The sequence below is a fragment of the Giraffa tippelskirchi genome, chromosome X (genome assembly GCF_054371585.1).
Source record: "Giraffa tippelskirchi isolate mGirTip1 chromosome X, T2T-mGirTip1v1.2.pri, whole genome shotgun sequence".
NCBI classification, from domain to species: Eukaryota; Metazoa; Chordata; class Mammalia; order Artiodactyla; family Giraffidae; genus Giraffa; species Giraffa tippelskirchi.
In genome coordinates this window covers 76,605,076-76,626,373 of record NC_137289.1, presented here as the reverse complement: position 1 = coordinate 76,626,373, position 21,298 = coordinate 76,605,076, and the positions used below count along the sequence as shown (strand labels likewise).

Genomic DNA, 21,298 nt, shown 5'->3' with positions numbered 1-21,298 from the left:
AGCTTTGAGTATATGGACCTTTGTCAGCAAAGTATTGTCTCCACTTCTTAATATGCTGTCTAGGTTTGTAATAGCTTTTCATCCAAAGAGAAAGCAACTTTTAACTTCATAACTGCAGTCACTGTCCAGTTTGTTTGGAGACCATCTGAGAGGAGTTTAAAGGAGTGCTGGCCCTACCCTCCCTTGCCCCTTGAACCATTACTATGAAACCCTTCATCAAATCCTCTGGGCATGGGGAACATAGTTTTTAAAGGCAGGAGCCCACTGTTTCCCCATTTGCCTGACAAAGTTATAAAGTCATCCTGTTGCCAAAATCTTGGCTCTCTGTGCAACAGTTCACTTCAGTTCAGTTCAGTCTCTCAGTAATCCCCGACTCTTGCGACCTCATGAATCGCAGCATGCCAGGCCTCCTTGTCCATCACCAACTCCCGGAGTTTACCCAAACTCATGTCCATCGAGTCGGTGATGCCATCCAGCCATCTGATCTGCTGTCCTCCCCTTCTCCTCCTGCCCCCAATCCTTCCCAGCATTAGGGTCTTTTCCAGTGAGTCAACTCTTTGAATCAGGTGGCCAAAGTATTGGAGTTTCAGCTTCAATATCAGTCCTTCCGGTGAATACCCAGGACTGATCTCCTCTGGGATGGACTGGTTGGATCTCCTTGCAGTCCAAGGGACTCTCAAAAGTCTTCTCCAACACCACAGTTCAAAAGCATCAGTTGTTCGGTGCTCAGCTTTCTTCACAGTCCAACTCTCACATCCATACATGACTACTGGAAAAACCATAACCTTGAGTAGATGGACCTTTGTTGGCAAAGTAATGTCTCTGCTTTTTAATATGCTATCTAGGTTGGTCATAACTTGCCTTCCAAGGAGTAAGCATCTTTTAATTTCATGGCTGCAATCACCATCTGAAGTGATTTTGGAGCCCCAAAAAATAAAGTCTGACACTGTTCCCACTGTTTCTCCATGTATTTCCCATGAAATGATGGGACCAGATGCAATAATCTTTGTTTTCTGAATGTTGAGCTTTAAGCCAACTTTTTCACTCTCCTCTCTCACTTTCATCAAGAGGCTTTTAGTTCTTCTTCACTTTCTGCCACAAGGGTGGTGTCATCTGCATATCTGAGGTTATTGATACTTCTGCTGGCAATCTTAATTCCAGCTTGTGCTTCTTCCAGCCCAGCGTTTCTCATGATGTACTCTGCATATAAGTTAAATAAGCAAGGTGACAGTATATAGCCTTGACGTACTCCTTTTCATATTTGGAATCAGTCTGTTCCATGTCCAGTTCTAACTGTTGCTTCCTGACCTTCATACAGGTTTCTCAAGAGGCAGGTCAGGTGGTCTTGTATTCCCATCTCTTTCAGAATTTTCCACAGTTTATTGTGAATCACACAGTCAAAGGCTTTGGCATAGTCAATAAAGCAGAAATAAATGTTTTTCTGGAACTCTCTTGCTTTTTTGCTGATCCAGCGGATGTTGGCTATTTGATCTGTGGTACCTCTGCCTTTTCTAAAACCAGCTTGAACATCTGGAAGTTCACGGTTCACGTATTGCTGAAGCCTGGCTTGGAGAATTTTGAGCATTACTTTACTAGTGTGTGAGATGAGTGCAATTGTGTGGTAGTTTGAGCATTCTTTGACATTGCCTTTCTTTGGGATTGGGATGAAAACTGACCTTTCCTAGTATTGTGGCCACTGCCGAGTTTTCCACATTTGCTGCCATATTGAGTGCAGCACTTTCACAGCATCGTCTTTCAGGATTTGAAATAGCTCAACTGGAGTTCCATCACCTCCACTCGCTTTGTTCACAGTGATGCTTTCTAAGGCCCACTTGACTTCACGTTCCAGGATGTCTGGCTCTAGGTGAGAGTGATCACACCATCGTGATTATCTGGGTCATGAAGATCTTTTTTGTACAGTTCTTCTGTGTATTCTTGCCACCTCTTTTTAATATCTTCTGCTTCTGTTAGGTCCATACCATGTCTGTCCTTTATCGAGCCCATCTTTGCATGAAATTTTCCCTTGCTATCTCTAATTTTCTTGAAGAGATATCTAGTCTTTCCCATTCTGTTCTTTCCCTCTATTTCTTTGCATTGATCGCTGAGGAAGGCTTTCTTATCTCTCCTTGCTGTTCTTTGGAACTCTGCATTCAAATGGGTATATCTTTCCTTTTCTCCTTTGCTTTTCACTTCTCTTCTTTTCACAGCTATTTGTAAGGCCTCCTTAGACAGCCATTTTGCTTTTTTGCATTTCTTTTCCACGGGGATGGTCTTGATCCCTGTCTCCTGTACAGTGTCATGAACCTCTGTCCATAGTTCATCAGGCACTCTGTCTATCAGATCTAGTCCCTTAAATCTCTTTCTCACTTCCACTGTGTAATCATAAGGGATTTGGTTTAGGTCATACCTGAATGATCTAGTGGTTTTCCCCACTTTCTTCAATTTTATTCTGAATTTGACAATAAGGAGTTCATGATCTGAGCCACAGTCAGCTCCCGGTCTCATTTTTGCTGACTGTATAGAGCTCTTCATATTTGGCTGCAGAGAATATAATCACTCTGATTTCGGTGCTGACCATCTTGTGGTGTCCATGTGTAAAATCTTCTCTTATGTTGTTGGAAGAGGGTGTTTGTTATGACCAGTGTGTTCTCTTGGCAGAACTCTATTAGCCTTTGCCCTGCTTCATTCTGTACTTCAAGGCCAAATTTGCCTGTTACTCCAGGTGTTTCTTGACTTCCTACTTTTGCATTCCAGTCCCATATAATGAAAATGACAGGTTTTTCGGGTGTTAGTTCTAGAAGGTCTTTTAGGTTTTCATAGAACCGTTCAACCTCACCTTCTTCAGCATTGCTGGTTGGGGCATAGACTTGGATTACTGTGATATTGAATGATTTGCCTTGGAAACGAACAGAGATCATTGTGTCGTTTTTGAGATTGCATCCAAGTACTGCATTTCAGACTCTTTTGTTGACTATGATGGCTACTCCATTTCTTCTAAGGGATTCCTGCCCACAGTAGTAGATGTACTGGTCATCTGAGTTAAATTCTCCCATTCCAGTCCATCTTAGTTCGCTGATTCGTAGAATGTTGATGTTCACTCTTGTAATCTCCTGTTTGACCACTTCCAATTTGCCTTGATTCATGGACCTAACAGTCCAGGTTCCTATGCAATATTGCTCTTTACAGCATCAAACGTTGCTTCTATCACCCGTCCCATCCACAACTGGGTGTTGTTTTTGTTTTGAGTCCATCCCTTCCTTCTTTCTGTAGTTATTTCTCCACTGATCTCCATTAACATATTGGGCACCTACTGACCGTGGGAGTTCATCTTTCACTGTCCTATCTTTTTCCCTTTTAATACTTTTCATGGGGTTCTCAAGGCAAGAATACTGAAGTGGTTTGCCATTCCCTTCTCCAGTGGACCACATTCTGTCAGACTTCTCCACCATGGCCCGTCCACCTGGGGTGGCCCCACAGGGCATGGTTTAGTTTCATTGAGTTAGACAAGGCTGTGGTCCATGTAAACAGATTGGCTTGTTGTCTGTGATTGTGGTTTCAGTCTATCTGCCCTCTGATGCCCTCTCTCAGTGCCTACCATCTTACTTGGTTTTCTCTTAACTTGGATGTGGTGTATCTCTTCAAGGCTGTTCCAGCAAAGTGCAGCCGCTGCTCCTTGTGCATCAGTAATGTGTGCCAAACAATAATACGGAGACAGAGTTATGGAGGAGAAGGAAAGAGTGGCTTTATTACCTTGCCAGGCAAAGGGGGAACACTGTAGGCTAATGTCTCAAGAACTATACACCCCTCCCTGGTGAATAGGGAGGAATCAGACAGGGGTATGTGATAAGGATCAAGGCAGTAACAGTCTTTCTTCTTTAGAATTTCAAAAGGGTGGAGTTGCTGACAAGATTATGGGCTTCCTAGATGGTTCAGTTCAGGTCAGTCAGTTCACTCAGTCCTGTCTGACTCTTTGTGAACCATGGACTGCAGCATGCCAGGCCTCCCTGTCTATCACTGACTCCCAGAGTTTACTCAAACTCATGTCCTTTGAGTTGGTGATGCTATCTAACCATCTCATCCTCTATTATCCCCTTTTCCTCCCACCTTCAATCTTTTCCAGCATCAGGGTCTTTTCAAATGAGTTAGTTCTTTGCATCAGGTGCCCAAAGTAATGGAGTTTCTGCTTCAGCATCAGTCCTTCCAATGAATAATCAGGACTGATTTCCTTTAGGATGAACTGGTTGGATCTCCTTGCAGTACAAGGGACTCTCAAGAGTCTTCTCCAACACTACAGTTCAAAAGCATCAAGTCTTCAGCTCTCAGCTTTCTTTGTAGTCCAACTCTCCCATCCATACATGACCACTGAAAAAACCATACCCTTGACTAAATGGAACTTTGTTGGCAAAGTAATGTCTCTGCTTTTTAATATGCTGTCTAGGTTGGTCAACTTTTCTTTCAAGTAGCAAGCGTCTTTTAATTTCGTGGTTGTAGTCACCATCTGCAGTGATTTTGGATCCCCAAAAAATAAAGTCTGACACTTTTTCTACTGTTTCCCCATCTATTTGCTGGAAGTGATGGGACCAGATGTCATGATCTTAGTTTTCTGAATGTTGAGCTTTAAGCCAACTTTTTCACTCTCCTCTTTCACTTTCATCATGAGGCTCTTGAGTTCTTCTTCACTTTCTGCCATGAGGGTGATGTCATCTGCATATCTGAGGTTATTGATATTTCTCCTGGCAATCTTGATTCCAGCTTGTGCTTCCTAGGTGGTGCTAGTGGTAAAGAACCTGCCTTCCAATGCTGGAGATATAAGAGATCCAGGTTCAATCCGTGGTTTGGGGAGATCCCCTGGAGGAGGGCCTGGCAATCCATTCCAGTATTCTTGCCTGGAGAATCCCTTGGACAGAGGAGCCTGACAGGCTATAATATACAGAGCCTCAAAGAGTCAGACAGAACTGAAGTGACTTAGCACACAAGCTGACAAGATCAGGATGTGTGCAGGACTCAGGTGGCCAGGTCTCCTAATCGATGAGCTGCTCTGGTCCCTTTAATCTTGCCTCAGGTGGTTTTGTTGCTGCTTTTCCTATTTTAACTCACAGAAGGTCATGGAGGCTGGGGTCTTGCCTACAAGAAATGAGGGAGAATGAGGCCTCAGTGTCCATGAGCTCCACAGAGTCCTGCTCGGCATCAATCCTTTTCTATTTCTCCCAAAACTCTGTCTCTGAGATTCAGTTTTCACTGGTATATAGAGAAGCTCAACTTTTGGTAACACATCATTTCTTTCTTCTTTTAGGATTGGTGTGCTGGTCAAAAATTCTTGTAGTTTTCTTTCCTCCTTATTCTTAATGGAAATCTTTTCTAGATATAGAAATACAGGCTAACAGTTCATTTCTTTCACCACTTGAGAAATGTTGTGACACTTTCTTTGTGACTGTGTGGTTTCTGAGGAGATATCTGCTGTTATTTGAATCATTTTCCCCCTGTAGTTTAGATGTTGTTTCTCTTTCATTGTTTTCAATATTTTTTCTTTTTCTTTAGTTTTTAAAAGTTCAACTATGATGTGTCTTGGTATGAACATCTTTGGGTTCTTTGAGCTTACCCATTGAGTTTTTTGTTTCAGTTATTGTATTGTTCAGGCCTAAATTTTCCATTTGATTTTTCTTCATATCTTATATTCATCTGCCAAGAATTTGTGTTTCTTTGCTGAGACTTTCCATTTTTCAATTTGCTTCAATTGTTTATAATTGCTTGTTGAAACGTTTTCTGATAGTTGCTTTAAAGTCTTTGTCAGATAATCTTTCTGCATCTCTATCACTTGTTGGTTTTTGTCTTATTGTCCTTTTATTTTATTTTTTTTAATAAATTTATTTATTTTAGTTGGGGGCTAATTGCTTTACAATATAAGTATGGTCCCGTTGCCATTTACTTTGTTGTTTTGAGTTCGTGGTTAAACATCCTTTCTGTGTTTCCTGTTTAGAGAAGATCCTTTAACATTTGTTAGAGAGCTGGTTTGGTGGTGCTGAATTCCCTCAGCTCTTGCTTGTCTGTAAAGCTTTTGAATTCTCCTTCATATCTGAATGAGATCCTTGCTGGGTACAGTAATCTGGGTTGTAGATTATTCTCTTTCATTACTTTAAGTATGTCCTGCCATTCCCTTCTAGCCTGAAGAGTTTCTATTGAAAGATCAGCTGTTATCTTTATGGGGATCCCCTTGTGTGTTATTTGTTGTTTTTCCCTTGCTGCTTTTAATATTTGTTCTTTGTGTTTGATCTTTGTTAATTTGATTAATATGTGTCTTGGGGTATTTCGCCTTGTATTTATCCTGTTTGGGACTCTCTAGGTTTCTTGGACTTCTGTGACTATTTCCTTCCCCATTTTAGGGAAATTTTCAACTATTATCTCCTCGAATATTTTTTCATGGCCTTTCCTTTTATCTTCTTCTTCTGGGACTCCTATGATTCGAATGTTGGGGCATTTCATATTGTCCAAGAGGTCCCTGAGGTTTTCCTCATTTCTTTTGATTCTTGTTTCTTTTTGTCTCTCTGCTTCGTTTATTTCCACCATTCTATCTTCTACCTCACTTATCCTATCTTCTGTCTCCGTTATTCTACTGTTGGTTCCCTCCAGAGTGTCTTTTATCTCCTTTATTTCATTATTCATTATATATTGACTCCTTTTTATTTTTTCTAGGTCCTTGATAAACATTTCTTGCATCTTCTCAATCCTTGTCTCCAGGCTATTTATCTGTAACTCCATTTTGTTTGAAACAGTTTGGATCATTTTTATTATCATCATTCTAAATTCTTTTTCAGATAGATTCCCTATCTCCTCCTCTTTTGTTTGGTTTGGTGGGGATTTCTCATTTTCCTTTACTTGCTGAGTATTTCTCTGCCTTTTCATCTTGTTTAGATTGCTGTGTTTGGCGTGGCCTTTCTGTATTCCGGTAGATTGAAGTTCCTCTTTATTGTGGAGATTCCTCACTGTGGGTGGGGTTGGACAGGTGGCTTGTCAAGCTTTCCTGGTTGGGGGAGCTTGTGTCGGTGTTCTGGTGGGTGGAGCTGGATCTCTTCTCTCTAGAGTGCAATGGAGTGTTTAGTATTGAGTTTTGAGATGTCTATGGATTTGGTATGCCTCTGGGCAGCCTGTATATTGATGCTCAGGGCTATGTTCCTGTGTTGCTGGAGAATTTGCATGGTATTTCTTGCTCTGGAACTTATTGGCTCTTGGGTGGAGCTTGGTTTCAGTGTATATGTGGAGACTTTTGGATGATCTCTTATTAATTAATGTTTCCTCTGGCTTTTAGTCTTATTCTTGCAGTAGCCTCAAGACTTCTCCATTCATACAGCATTGATAATAAAACTTTTAGGTTAATGGTGAAAAGATTCTCCACAGTGAGGGATACCCAGAGAGGTTCACTGAGTTACATGGAGAGGTGGGGGGGGGGTTGAGGTGACCAGGAGGAGAAGAGGGGGACTCAAACGTGGAGAGAGCAGTCTAGCTACTAAGCACTTCCATCTGTGCTCTCCACAGTCTGGAACCCTCAAAGAGGTTCACAGAGATACATAGAGAGGGGTGAGGAAGGTAATAGAGGTGAGCATGAGTAGAAAGGGAGGAATCAAGAGGGGAGAAAGAGATCTAGGCAGTATTCTGTTACTGAAGTGTTCTCCAGTGCCCAGAACACCCTCAGAGATTCACAGAATTGGGTTGGGAAGAGAAGGAGGAGGGTGGGAGATAGAGGTTCCCTGGGGGTGAAGACAGAGCGTCAGTAGGGGGAGAGAGTAATCAAGCCAGTAATCCCACTCCTGAGTAAGAATGGGTACTAAAGACAGGGTTCTTAAATGTACAAAATTGATATCAAATATGTAAAACAAAGATTAAAAATCTAGAGTAGGGGTTAGACTCTTAAAAAAATACAATATAAAAAGAAGAAAAAAGAGAACAAAATCACAAAAAGTATAAAATATATGTATGCCGTTTGCTTTAAAAATAGGGTTTTTTTTTTTTGCAAGGTAATAGTGGGGTATAAAAATGAAAATTAAAGGTGTAGTAGAAGACTTAAAGAAAAAAGTAAAAAAAAAAATTTTTTAATTAAAAAGAAAAAAAAATGATAATAGTAAAAATATATCCAGAACTTTCTCTGGAGCTGTTGTGAGCACTGTGGGGTCTGTTCAGTTTCAGATAGATCCTTGTTCCTGCTTATACTTTTCAAGATCTATAGGCCCCTTTCAATGCAGTCGGTGATAACTACAGGGATTTTAATCTGTTGACCTGTCCCTTCCAAAGCGCTTCCCTCTGTTTATTTGGCTTCTGTTTGCAGGTCTCTTCAGTGTCTAATTTCCACCCTGCCACAAAGGGGCGGAGGTGGTCTCTTTAGGTTCGCTTGTTCAGTCCTGCTGTGGGGAGGGAGGAACACTGCAAACCAATATCACTGGCATGTGTGTGGAGAGCTCGCAGTGTCTCAGCCACACTGGGTTTGCCCCCGCTCACAGCGTGTGTGCTTTCCCAGTCCACCCTGCTCAGGCTTCAGGTTACTCTGCCGGGGAGTGGGCCCTGAGATGCGTGCACTTCCCAGGTCTAAGCCGCTCAGGTTTAGGTTCCCGGGTACTCCACAAAGGCGCAGACTTGGTTGGGCCCACGATTTGTGCCATTCCCGGTCAGAGCAGCTCAGGCAGCCAGGAGTTTGGCGAGCACACTTTCCCCTGTTCGGGCGGTGCAGGTTATCACCTCCCTGGTCCCCACCTTAGTTTACGGGCACGCCCGGCTCCAGTGTGCTTTGTGTTATTTCTGGGGAGCTGGTGTCTGGCTGCGACCGTCCTGGTGGCTGTCGACCCTCCGGGATCTCAGGAAGTCTTTGCTTAGAAACTGGAAGCCTGTTTGCAGTTTTGTAGGGGGTGCCCTCTCTGGGGCCGTGGTTGCCCCTTTCCAGCTCTGGCTGGCCCCGCCTGCCCGCTGTGTCCGGCAGCGGATCCGCAGCCGGGGCGGTCCGCAGCCAGCTAGCTCTCCTCTGGTATTGCTGAGTCCTTTGTTCTGTGAGCGGGCCAGCAGTGCCATAGATTTGGGCTTTTCGCGGGATAGTTCTCTCTCTCTGGCTCTCCCACAGTTTAGGTTGCTATCTCACGTTAGCTCCCTCAGATTGCCCTCGGGGCATTCGGCCCAGTCCTTACCCTGAGCAGTGCCGCCCGCTCCTCTCCGTTCAGCCTCCACTTGCTGGTGGCAGATGCAAGCGTCTGGGGTTCTTTGCTGGGAGTTGCCTTTAGGCACATAATCTGTGGGTTTTATTTATTTTTTCTCTCGGTTATGTTGCCCTCCGAGATTCGAAATCTTTCCCCAAACCCGCCAGTGAGAGGGTTTCCTGGTGTTTGGAAACTTCTCCTCTTTCACGACTCCCTCCCCGGGACGGGTCTCTGTCCCTAACTCTTTTGTCTCTCTTTTTATCTTTTATATTTTGTCCTACCTCCTTTCGACGATAATGTGCTCTTTTTCTGGATGCCTGATGTCCTCTGCCAGCGTTCAGAAGTTGTTTTGTGAAGTTTGCTCAGCGTTCAGATGTTCTTTCAATAAATTTGTGGAGGAGATAGTGGTCTCCCCATCCTATTCCTCCGCCATCTCAGTCCCGCTCCCCTTCTCTATTCTTTTAATGAATGTTGTGGTGACTTCCCCCACACCTTTTTCTGTTACAGATAATGCTGTTTTGAACAATCATATGCAAATCTCCTTGGACTTGTGTGAGAGTTTCCGTGCTCCACATGCTGTATAACTTTGGTCAGATCAACCTATCTAAACCTCCGTTTTCTTATCTGAACAATTAGGGTAAGAATAGTACTTATTCCATCGCATTTTATACTAGGGAACACTACAAAGATAATATGTATTGTGCACAATACTATCCCTGGGCTATAGCAAATATTCAGTAATTTCTAGCTGCTGTTGTTTTTTAATAGTATTTAAAAGAATCTTTATATTCCCAGCACCTGTTATAATGCTACATTTCTTTTGACACTCAGGTCCCAGTTTAAGTCACACCTCCTTCATGACAGTAGGGTGGTAACTTGTTTTTCGTGACAGTGAACAACAACAGTCTCAAACAAGTAGAATAGGAATTTGTTGTGTTATATATTCAGTTTTTATTAAAATGAGTACATATTTATAGCCTTGTTTCTTCTTGAAGTAAAATCCCTCAGTCGTGTCTGACTCTTTGCAACCCCGTGGACTTTAGCCTGTCAGGTTCCTCCATCCATGGGATTTTCCAGGCAAGAATACTGGAGTCGGTTGCCATTTCCTTCTCCAGGGGATCCTCCCGACGCAGGTATCAAACCTGGGTATCCTTGTTTCTTTTTAGAATTATTTTCATTTGTTTCAGACCCTTGATGGTTATTCATTATATTTTAATGAGAGAAATCATCTTTAAAAGTGTAAAATACAATGTGTTTATTTGGTTACCATACCATTTATGTGTAATTTAAATGCAGAGGTTATTGCTGAGATTGTTTACTCAAAAACTATAAAGTGAAACATGCATTAAGAAAGGTTTCTTTAAGAATAACCCAAATTTAAGGATTCTCTTGGTAGAATTCTAGTAGAGTGGAAATGAGGTTACCATTTTCATTGATCATCTATTAAAAACTTAACTGATAAGAGTGTAAATTAAGGCATACTAGAGTCTCAAACCTTTGAAGATTGAGATGCTAAATAAAGCCTTTATAGTTTGTGGCTGTTTTACCCCTATAGCTTTTTCACAGCTTCTTTATTTTTGATCTAAGCATTTCAACCCTTTGAAATAGACTGTTTGAAATGCTGACATGGAAGGCCCAAATTGTACAGTTACGTTTTCATAGTTTATTTGTTCTTCCGTACAAGTGTTTTGAAAAAATGCAGGCAAAGTTTTAAAATTTCCTATTTCAGCAAAGTATCTGCTTTCCATGTACCAGTATAATAAGTAATGCTGTAGCTGATAGAGTTTATTCTCAGTAGATTTAATAATGGCTTATTCTCTTAGAGATGATTCACCCACTCATTATTTTTTTAAGAAAATAAGCACCATGATATATATAGACCTGTTAGTGACTCACTGGTGATTACTTTAAAACAGAAAAAGTCTTGTGTAAAGACTTTTATCTTGCTCTCAAGAAATAGTTCTTATACAATAGCTACATAATGAAGCATTAGCACCTTTTCTTGTTTCAATTTTAGTCAGAAAAAAAGATATGGTAATATCTCTGTTAAAGCAGAAGAGGAGTTAGTGTACTTGCCATTGTCATAAAATTTATTAATCTTGAAAAAGTAATATAGGGGACACACAAGTTAGTAATGGAGAATTATAATATGCTTTCATTGGCAAGAGTGACTGGACCTCTGCTCCATGACCCAAAAGAGTGTAATCAGGACCAGTGAAAATTGCATGTTTCAGTTCTGTCTTTGGAAAAATTTTCTCATAGAGCTATAAAAAGATAGAATGATCTGTTACTGGAGATTCCCATTACTGAAGGGGGTCATACATACACTCGAGGGTCACTTGGTAGTGTGTTATAGGAGGGATTCTGTTGTCAGAGGAATGACTGAACCATAAGACCAGTAAGGTCCCTTTGTATTCTGAGACTGAAATTCTACTACAAAGAAGGTGCTGAAACACAGCACAATATTTTGAAACCAGTCTCTCTTGCCATTTTATATTGGTTTCAATAATCTGTAGTTTTTCTCGAAGCAGTGCTTGATTTTTCAGGCCAAGTTATGTTCTTCCTGTCTCCTAACTAATATTTCAAAAGAGGCTAAACTTCATCAGTTGTATATTTATGCCTGTGTGTTTGTACTTTAGCTCTGTGGATGAAGGAAATCACCCAGAAAGTCACAGTCTTCTCTCCTCTGCTGATAAGGCAAGCTATTAGCCATGGAGATCTACAAAGGAAAGGGAGAAAGATGGAAAAGTAGGAAATGGAGGTAAAATAAGAATTGAAAAATAAGTGAAACAAGGACTTCCCTGCTGGTCCCATGGTTAAAAATCCACCTGCTAATACAGGGCACTCGGGTTCAATCCCTGGTCCGGGAAGATCCCTTATGCCATGTACCAAACTACTGAGCCCACATGCTATGACTACTGAAGCCCACACACCTAGAGCCTGTGTTCCCAAGAGATGCCACCACAATGAGAAGCCCACACACCACAATGAACCATAGCCCCTGCTCACCGCAACTAGAGAAAGCCTGTGCATAACAATGAAGACCCAGAGCAACCTAAATAAATACTTTTTTTAAAAGTAGAAATAGTAGAAAAGAAAAATAAGTAGAATAGATAGTTGCTGGGGGAAAAAAAGGTGGGGGAAAGAGGTGAGGAGAAGAAAGAGCAAAAATTAGGAGCAATTGGAGATGGGTAAGCTACTTTTTTCCTTTACCAGGGATGGCAGACTATAACTTTCCTCTTTTCCCTACCAAAGTGTGGTGGTGGTGGTGGTTTAGTCGCTAAGTCGCAAATCATAGACTTCCTTGTGCTGATGAGATTTTCCTTGTGAACAGCTCCTCAGGCACCAGCCTTACACTAAGAGGAATACTTGTTTTCATACCTTTCCAACTCCCTCCATTTCTGAATCTTTTGACCCCAAAAAATGAAGCCTTTTAAAAATTAAGTAATTATCATATAAAGGTATATTTTTCCCTAAGATATTACTTAAGCAAGGTATTATTGACCATTGTAGCTAAAAATGCATCAACTTAGAGAGTATTATATTTTAAGATATTTGATATAATAATTACATTAATTTCATGAAGAAGCTTTAGCATGGCACATGCAAAGTAGAATGTTGTTTCTAGTAAGAAGGAATCAGTCTTGTTCATTAGATATAGTCTTCAGAAGGTTGAAATTTAGTCAAGAAATGTGGTATAAGAATACTTCCTTCCATTTATCTAACACTAAACAGTTTATAAAATTTTCATCTATTGTAGTATTTGATTCTTTAAACATTTTTGTGAGAATTGTTAATAAGAAAATTTCTCTGAGGCATTTATACTTGAATTAGGATAAAATGTATTTGTGAAAAATTTTAGTTGTGGTGGGGCTGAATTAATTGGGTCCCCAAATGCATCAGAGAGTATGGCAGAGCCTGCAAGCATATGCAAAATTTTGAGAATAACTACATTTGGAGAGACCATAATGCATAATTTTCATTGAATTCTCAGAAAACTCAGACCATTGACTCAGTCTTACAATTTCAGATTAGCTTTAAGGACCTTTAGTTATCATTTCCCTTCACAAATGATTGGCACATAGGTAGTCAATAAATGTTACATAGTAGAACTTGCTAGATTACCTATGTATACTGCCCTATATAAACATGTGAATTATTTTATAACTTTTTTCAGATCCTTAGCCCCACAGAGCCCTGTGAATGCAAAGAGGCATAAGACTACTTACTAGGAACCTACATTTTAGTAGAAAAAATAGGCTATATATATATTTAAGGGTAAATAGCAACGTAACATTATGTTTGTTTAATTCCAGATTAGTGTTTCACACTAATAAGAGCTTTATGAATTTAGAAAGATGGCTATGAGTGAGCTAGTAGGACTTGAGCTAAACCTTCAAGGAAAGGCAGGGTTTGGGCAAGTGTATTCATTCTACAGATATTTTTTGAGTACCTACTATGTGCCAGTCACTGTTTGGTTTAGGAGAGGGATAGACATTCTAGCAGAGAAAATGAAATTAGTGAGGGCACTGAGGAAGGAATGTACTTGACCTGTTTTGGCCTAGGAAGATGAATTTGGTTAGAGCCAGAGGGCCTAACAAACAACGCATTTGGTCCATAAGACAATTGGTTAATGAGACATTTGAATAACACCAAAAGATCCTTGAAATTTGGTCCTGTCTAAAACATCCATGAGCATATTTGATCTGTGTCAAGTAGTTTTGGATAGGACCAAATATCAAAGACTCTTTGATGTGGCCAAACGTCTTATAGACATTTTGAACAAGACCAAATGTCTGCTAACCCCAGAGGATATATACAGAGGGAGAAACTAAGATGGCTTGTTTGTTGAGCCAGGAAAACAAAGCAGTATTTTAGAAAGATTCACTTCATTTTCTGTATAGTTTATTTAATCCTATTTTGAAATTTAGTAGCAACTGAACACTAAATTGACAACACCTTGAAAATCATCTCTTACTGGAGTATTATCATTTTCTCAAGTAAATAGAATGCCCTCAATATTCCTTTCCTACAACACTATAAGGTAGATACAGCCTAGTTTCTTTGATATACACATGCTTGTAAATATGTATTGTGAAAGGGAGCTGTTAGATGTTTTTGAAAACTTAATTACTGGTTTTGACAGTAAGTTAGTATTTTTCTAACTCTGATTACCATAAACTGAATAAAATTGAATTATGCCAATCTGCATTTCTATTTCTGGAGGATATTTAAAATGTTTATGTAACTGCTACATTCCCTGTTCTTATTTTTAATCTTCTACTTTAGTTTTTACTTATCTAAGATCAACTTTTGACACTTTCAGGTGTTAGTAATAATTCAGTTCAGTCGCTCAGTCGTGTGTCACTTTGTGACCCCATGGACTGCAGCACGCCAGGCTTCCCTGTCCATCACCAATTCCCGGAGCTTGCTCAAACTCATGTCCATCGAATTGGTGATGCCATCCAACCATATCATCCTCTGTCGTCCCCTTCTCCTCCTGCCTTCAAACTTTCCCAGCATCAGAGTTTTTTCCAATGAGTCAGTTCTTTGCATCAGGTGGCCAAAGTATTGGAGCTTCAGCATCAGTCCTTCCAATGAATATTCAGGACTGATTTTTTTTAGGATTGATTCCTTTAGGATTTAGTAATAATTACCTCACAATAACTGAGTGTTCATAAATTTTAAAATAATTTAGTTCTTTAGTACATCATAATTAACGCACTTGGTGCTTGAAATGCTTTAACATAATGTTCTACAAGTTAATACTACAGTTAAAAAAAAATCTATCCAAGCCACACTGAGGTGGGCAGTTATTTGTTCTGGCTAATTTAAGATTGGACTTTTTAAGTACTGGAATTTTAATTTTGATGAAGATTAGAACTGAAGTGTACCATGTACTTCCAATTCATCTTAAACCAGAGAGAGTTTAACCTATTCTTTATCATTCGGTATCTTCATTATTTAACTTTGCTAGTTTTAATATGCTCTAGCTGTTATTCTTTTTTTTAAATTAATTTATTTACTTTTAAATGAAAAAAGATGAATATTTTTAATGATAAAAGGTACAGTTCACAAAGAAGATAGACATTATAAACTATTAGACACCTAACAACAAAGAAACAAAGATACATAAAGCAAAATCAGAAAAATATAAGAGGAAAGAAAAATATGTATAATCATAGTGAGACATATTCACATTTCTCTGAGAATATTTTATCAAGTACAGAAAAAATAAGAATAGGAGCATCTTGAGTGATGTCATTAATAATTTAAATGTAATAGATTTCTATTTATATTAATTTATATTAATCTTACATCCTAAACAAATAGATTTTGTGTCTCATACGTTGTTATAAGATGTCCATAGGACATTTAGAAAAACTGGCAAAAATATAAACATTACTAAATTTCAAAAAGTAGAATTCTTTTGTTTTGTGATTCAGTTATATATGCATTTATATTAGTTTTTAAATTATTTTCCATTACAGGTTATTTCAGGCTATTTACTATAGTTCCCTATGCTATACAGTAAACCTTTGTTTCTTGTTGCATATCTATTTCTTAAAATTAGAAATCTTACCTTCTATTCATAATAAGTCAAACAAGTGGAATCAAATGTTATACATTTTTTAGTTAAGCAAAAACTCATAAGTATTCTAATATATCTATTACACATATTATTCTTCTATGTGTATACAAGAGCTTTTCTACTACACTTGATGAAGGCTTGAGAAATAACATCCAAAAAAAGTTGGAAAAATTGAAAACAAACTAAATGAAATGGGAGCACTGAATGTGAAATAGAAAAAGTGAAGCAAACTGCTGCTGCTGCTTCTAAGTCGCTTCAGTCTTGTCCGACTCTGTGTGACCCCATAGACGGCAGCCCACCAGGCTCCTCTGTCCCTGGGATTCTCCAGGCAAGAATACTGGAGTGGTTTGCCATTTAACTAGATAAAAGTAAAAGGTCCTCATATAGTTCAGTTGTTTTTAAACATGAATGCTAACTAGAATCATATATGGAGCTCTGGTGGAAAAAAGAAAGCAATAACTGGGTATTTGAATTTTTCAAAAAATTCCAAGATAATTCTGATATGCATCTGGATTTTAAAAAGTGATTATAGGTTTTTCTATTAAATGGTAGTTTTTGTGATACAGAATTCTGTTATTTTTCTGTTGACCAATCATGGTACACTTGTTTTAAGTTAGGAATAGTTACATAATCATAATAGTGAAAGATGTTTATTGGTTTTCACGATCAATAGCCAGACCAAAAAAAAAAAGATAATTATAAATGCACGCTATAATAGGAACATGATTAACCTAACAATATAAAATAATTACATGCAATTTGGGGGGTCAAGCAGAGTGATGTGGTAAGTGGGGTGAACATATTTTCATACATGTACATGTTTTCATCTGCTCAGCCAGTCTGTCTTTTGGTTGGTACATTTAATCCATTTACGTTTAAGGTAATTATTGATACATATAATCCTATTGGGCTTCCCTGGTGGCTCAGATGGTAAAGAATCTGCCTGCAATGTGGGAGACCTGGGTTTGATCCCTGGGTTGGGAAGATCCCCTAGGGAGGGCATGGCAACCCGCTCCAGTATTCTTGCCTAGAGAATCCCATGGACAGAGGAGCCTGGTGGGCTGCAGCCCATGGGGTCGCAAAGAGTCAGACACGACTGAGTGACTAAGCACAGCACAGCACATGATCCTATTACTGTTTTCTTAATTGTTTTGGGTTTATTTTGTGTAGGTAGGTCTTTTCCTTCTCTTAATTCCTACCTAGAGAAGTTCCTTTAGCATTTGTTGTAAAGTTGGTTTGGTGGTGCTGAATTCTCCTAACTTTTGCTTGTCTGGAAAGTTTTTGATTTCTCCATCAAATCTGAAGGAGAGTCTTGCTGGGTAGAGTATTCTTGGTTGTAGGTTCTTCCCTTTCATCACTTTAAATATATCATGCCATTCCCTTGTGGCTTGTAGAGTTTCTGTTGAGAAATTAGCTGATAGCCTGATGGGAATTCCCTTGTATGTTATTTGTTGTTTTTCCTTTGTTGCTTTTAATATTTTATGTTTGTCTTTAATTTTTGTCAGTTTGATTACTATGTGTCTCAGTATGTTCCTCTTTGGGTTTATCCTGCCTGGGACTCTCTGTGCTTCCTGGATTTGGTTAACTATTTCTAATTAGAAATAATTATATACACATAAATGTATATATAAAATATAATCTAATTAGAGGGGTAGGAAAGACCACATGAAGAGTACTATATCTAAGTAGTTCTTAAGAATGGCCGGTATAGTAGAGAGGGTATTCCTGAGGGTTATGATGTGGAAATAAGCAACCAGTTGAGCTTAACTACATCAAAGAATTCCTGAGGGAGAGTAGTGAACAGAGACAAGGATAGAAAAGTGATGGTAAATTCCCTTGGAGACGGGGCTTGGGAAGTAGGGGCATATCAGTTTTATGTTTATTTTTCTAGTATCTAGCACAGTGGTTTGACTACTATTTGTGTGAAAAATGGGAAGATGCAAGTACAATGAATACAGTGGACCCTTGAACAACATGAGTTTGAACTGCACAGGTCCACTTATATGCAGATTCTTTTCACTAAATTCTTACTGCAGTACTACATGATCCCAGTTTGGTTGAATCTGTGGGTGTGGAGCCACAGATTTAGAAAGCCAACTGTAAAGCTATATATGAATTTTTGACTGCAAGGAGGGTCAGCATCCCTAAGCCCTCCACTGTTCCAGGGTCAGCTGTTTTATAGGTTTGTTTTCATGATTTTATGGGATTGTTTTCTGATTTATAGATTTAAACCATCATTCCTATAACAGGATAAAATTTCTCATTTTCATATTTTACTTTCTTAAAAATATAATGGCATTATATTCTTCTGCAGTGGTGTAAATAGTGTCCAGTTCTTTCTTCTGCTGTTTTCAGGTTAGCATATATGCCCTGAATAGATGGATTTAGAATTAAAACTGGTATATTTGAAAGCAGAAATCATTGTTTCTTATTGAATAAATTTGATATGTAATGTGTAAGTTTAAGGTGTATTGCATGTTGCTTTTATATATGTATATGTTGTAATGTGACTGCTGTTATATAATATTTATCAAATTATATAATTATAGTACAACATTGTCTGTATTGTGCATTAGATCTCTATGGCTTATTTACTACATACAAGTTTGTACCCTTAAACCCCATCAATCTTACTCCCCTCCCCCACAACCCTTAGTAACCATCATTTTACTATCTGGTTTTTACAGGTTTGACTTTTTTAGATTTCACATGTAAGTGACATTCTCCAGTACTTGCCTTTCTCTGACTTATATGGCTTAGTATAATATGCTCCAAGTCCATCCATATCACAAATGGTATTATATCCTCCTTTATTGTGGCTGAATAATATTCCATTTTATATGGGCTTCTCAAGTGGTGGTAGTAGTAAAGAACCTGCCTGCCAATGCAGGAGACATAAGAGACCCAGGTTTGATCCCTAGGTTGGGAAAATCCCCTGAAGAAGAGCATGGCAACCCAATCCAATATTCTTGCATGGAGAATCCCATGGACAGAGGAGCCTGGGGGGCTACAGTCCATAGGGTTACAAAGAGTAACCCTCTGGTTACATGATCGAAGCAATTTAGTACACAGGCACTCATGCACATGTATGTGTACCACATCTATTTAATCCATTTATCTGTGGATGGACTTTTGGGTTGTTTCCATATCTTGGCCATTGTGAATAATGCTGTGATAAACATAGGAGTGTATATATCTCATCAAAATCTTAATCTCTTTTTTGATAGAATTATAAGAAAATCCTAAAGGTTGGAGCTGTAAGGCAGTGCCATCCAATAAAACTTTCCCCTATGGTAGGAATGTTCTGTTTCTGTGCTGTCCAGTTGGTGGCCACTAGAGTCATATGTATCTATTGAGGCCTTGAATTGTGGCTAGGGGATGAAGGAACTGAATTTTTAATTTTGATTAAAATTTAATTTTTAAATTTTCATTAATTGAGATATAATTTTAAACAACATGTGGATATTGGCTACCCTATTAGAGAGTGCAGCTCTAAGGCCCTCAGAGGTTATCTGCACAAGATATTTTTACAAATAAAGAAATATAAGCCTGTGACTTAACTAGAGATTACATAGTTGTTTAAGAACAGACCTGGGATTAAACTCTTGAAAGTCCCTTGGCCTGCAAGGAGATTAAACCTGTCAGTCTTAAAGGAAATCAGCCTTAAATATTCATGGGAAGGACTGATGCTAAAGCTGAAGCCCCAATACTTTGGCCGCCTGATGTGAAGAGCCGACTCATTGGAGAAGACCCTGATGTTGGGAAAGATTAAGGGCAAAAGGAGAAGGGGGCCACAGAGGATGAGATGGTTGGATGGCATCATTGACTCAATGGACATGAGTTTGAGCAAACTCCGGGAGATAATAAAGGACAGGGAAGCCTGGAGTGCTGAAGTTGCAAAGAGTCAGACATGACTTAGTAACTGAACAACAGTGCAGCTAGTAATTACCATATTGGGCAGCATAACTCTTAAGAGCTTAAGTAACTTGCCCAGACGTAGACAGTAAGCTCCACAACTTGAGTTCAAAACCAAGTCTGTGCAACTTGTGAGCTTATATTTTTGCCATTATGCCATACAGCTTTATCACTGAAAGTCAAGGTGGATGGACTCTGCCCTACAAAGTAGAAAATGTAGCAAAGATATCAATACTTAGGCATTTTTCAAGGTTATACTACTGTTTTAACTTTTTAGTGAAAGTGAAAGTCACTCAGTCGTGTCCAACTCTTTGCGACTCCATGGACTATACAGTCCATGGAATTCTCCACGCCAGAATACTGGAGTGGGTAGCCTTTCTCTTCTCCAGGGAATCTTTCCAACCCAGGAATCAAACCCAGGTCTCCCTCATTGCAGGCGGATTCTTTACCAGCTGAGCCACAAGGGAAGCCCAAGAATACTGGAGTGGGTAGCCTATCCCTTCTCTAGCAGATCTTCATGACCCAGGAATTGAACCGGGGTCTCCTGCATTTCAGGCAGATTCTTTACCAACTGTGCTGTAAGGGAAGCCCTAACTTAAAAAATATATATATTAAAACTGATGCTGGCAAGAATGTTCTCTTCTGTGGACTAATTAGTGGCTTATGCCCCAAGTTCCTAGACTGAAATATGGAAAAGTTTAGGACTAGTTTAATTAGTCCACACTCTGTAGCACTGGATTATAATTATTAAGTAATACCTATGAAATTATTTTATAGTCTACATGTTATTTTTCCATTATGTGAAGTAAAATGACTATACTCTGAGAACACAGATTGTTGAAATTTTTTTCAGGTATTAGCAATATTCAAAAATATTTTTCTTCTATCTAGGAAGTAAGGTCTAATCAGGTATTTTAAAAATAGCTTTAAAATATTGTAAGAATTGACATGCTTCAAATAATCACTTCAGAGCTTTATTAAAATGTTTTTTCAGGTACATAGGAGAATATTCTTGCCAGCATCAGTTTTAATATATATTTTTTTCATACCTGACATTATATATTGAGTGGAAATCTTGTTATTTCATTAGTGAATACCAACTATGTATAAGAAATCAAAAGTGATGTATTTTGGGAAGCCAGGGCTAGATAAATTGTTCTGTGATGCTGACATATGTACTAGAGGAAAGGTGGAAGGTAGAAAAACAGTGAACACAATTTCTCTTTATTAGTGTTGAGTCTTCATTTTACTGTATATATTTGGAGTCTCAATCTAAATCAGAGTCATGCCTAAACAGGAAATTGCTTTACTAGTACCTGTAGTTTCCCTTATTCTGCCCAGAAATTATGGAAAACTATGTCAGAAATGAAATGCAGTTACTATCACTGCTATCCGAGAACATTTGGAATCCTTTGGCTGGTGTTTCTTCCGGTTCTTGAAAAATTCCACTTATGTGTAAGCCAGAGAAACCTTTTCCCTGTGGGTGTCTTTTGTCAATTTCAGCAGGCCCTCCTTTCCAGTCTAAAGAATAAAGCTCTTAAAATAGTTGTTCCCTGGAAAGTTTTTCATTTGGCCTTGTTGAATGTATAATCTTTGGGAATTATTTTGATACTGGATA

At 39.0% G+C, this 21,298-nt stretch overlaps 1 protein-coding gene across 1 annotated transcript in view; it reads left to right on the top strand.

The window, feature by feature from the left end:
* The window catches only part of APOOL (apolipoprotein O like), an 88,963-nt gene that overhangs the window by 14,514 nt on the left and 53,151 nt on the right, over positions 1-21,298 (top strand). The gene's annotated exons all lie outside the window — the stretch shown is intronic.